The sequence below is a fragment of the Myotis davidii genome, unplaced genomic scaffold (genome assembly GCF_000327345.1).
Source record: "Myotis davidii unplaced genomic scaffold, ASM32734v1 scaffold431, whole genome shotgun sequence".
NCBI lineage: Eukaryota > Metazoa > Chordata > Mammalia > Chiroptera > Vespertilionidae > Myotis > Myotis davidii.
The window spans coordinates 243,755-245,453 of NW_006282878.1; positions in this window are offsets into that span (position 1 = coordinate 243,755).

Sequence of the window (1,699 nt, forward strand, 5' to 3'; positions counted from 1 at the left end):
TTGAAGAGCAAGATGAGGGTAGGAACAGATTTCTCAGCTGCCTAGAGAATTGCTGAAATTCCCGAGTGGAAGGGATAGCAGCTCAAATGACACAGGAGGGAGAGAATGTGCCACGAGCCTGTTGAGTCAGGGACATGAGACTTCCAAGAGGCTTTTCATTTTTTTTGAGGGGGGGGGGCATTGCTGAGAAAAGAGGGGAGTCGCTAGAGGAGCTCTGAGAACGTGTGGTATCTGATGGCAAGGAATGACCCAGGATCCAGAGAGAAGCTGGTATTGCAGATGGACGCCTTTGAAAAGGAGAGGGAGTGGGTCTGTAGAACATGATAAAATCACCTTTAAAACCATAACCGACCTTAGTACCACTTGGGGAGCTCCAGACAAACGCGTCTGAGGGACCCTGGGTCCCTATCAACTCCCCCGATTATCCTGACGTGTAGCCAGACTTGAAAACCTCTGACCCAAGGGGTAGTGCCACATGCACGTTTAGGGGTGCCTGGAAGATTTCTGTGGCACTGCTGGGTGAGAGGACACTGTGAAGACTTGAGTTTAGATCACCCCTCACCCCAAGCCAGGAGCTTCTTAATGTAGCAAGCAACTGCATACTAAGTATAAATTTCACTTTATATTTACCTAAAACTTACTAAATAGAAATTGCAATTTGGAGGTCTCATATTCTGTGTGCCCTTAGGTAACCTGCTTTTTGTAACTAACTATCTTAGGAAAATTTTTCCCTTTAAAATTCGTACTGGCCACATAATATTGCAAAGTATGATTTACGAGGATGCAATTTAATTCTGCTGCCGAGCACATTTTTCTAATAAGAATGCTCCGTGAATAGCTGGCGTGTAATCTGTTGCACATCTCCGCCTAGTCCCCCTGCTTTAGTTCCTTGAAAGCGAATAATTGGACTCCGAGGCGACATTAAAGAGCTTTCTATAATTCATTGATTTTACTCCTAGAGAAGAAATACATGTTTCTGGCAGGAACATTCAAACGGTCTGGGTGGGAGAAGGGACCCCCCCCCCCCCCTTTCCCGATAGGTAACCAGTTAGCAGTTCCTTGTAGACTTTTCCAGGAGTGTTACCTGCATGGGTGTTCATGCTGAACAAACAAACGAAAACACTTACCAGGTGCTTCACTCGGCATCTCCCTAACCGCGCTAGTCGCGGGCTCTCCTAGTCGGCTCTGCGCGCTCGACCCTGGGGTCTGTCTGCCATTTGCGTTTTCCCGTGAATTGCCAGTTTCCTTCCCTTTCCCCCCATTTTCCTGGTTTGCTTGGGTCTTTATGTGACTGGTCCCCCAAGGTCTCTTCATAGAGGAACACGTGAGCCCCCGCGTGCCGTGGGTCTCGGGCGGAGAAGTCTTGTCTCCGGCTTCCTTGTCTCTCGACTCCAACATACATGTTTTCTCGGATTTACATGTTTAGACAAATATACGTGATCCCCCACAGACACACACACCCGCCTTTTTCTTCCTTCGCAGTTTTGGGTTCGGGAGCCATTAGCGGCGGTCCCGCTGCACCCCCGTTTCTTTGTGTCGGGGTCGCACAGCCCCCCCCCCTTTCCAGACCCCTCTTCGGGGCCCCTCGCTTGGGCTCCGTTGACGTCAACCTCCGGCTCTGGCGCCAAGCAGTAGCCCCAGGCAACTGTGCTCTGATTGGCAGGATGCGGGTGCCCTGGGGGGGGTGGCAGGGTGGTGC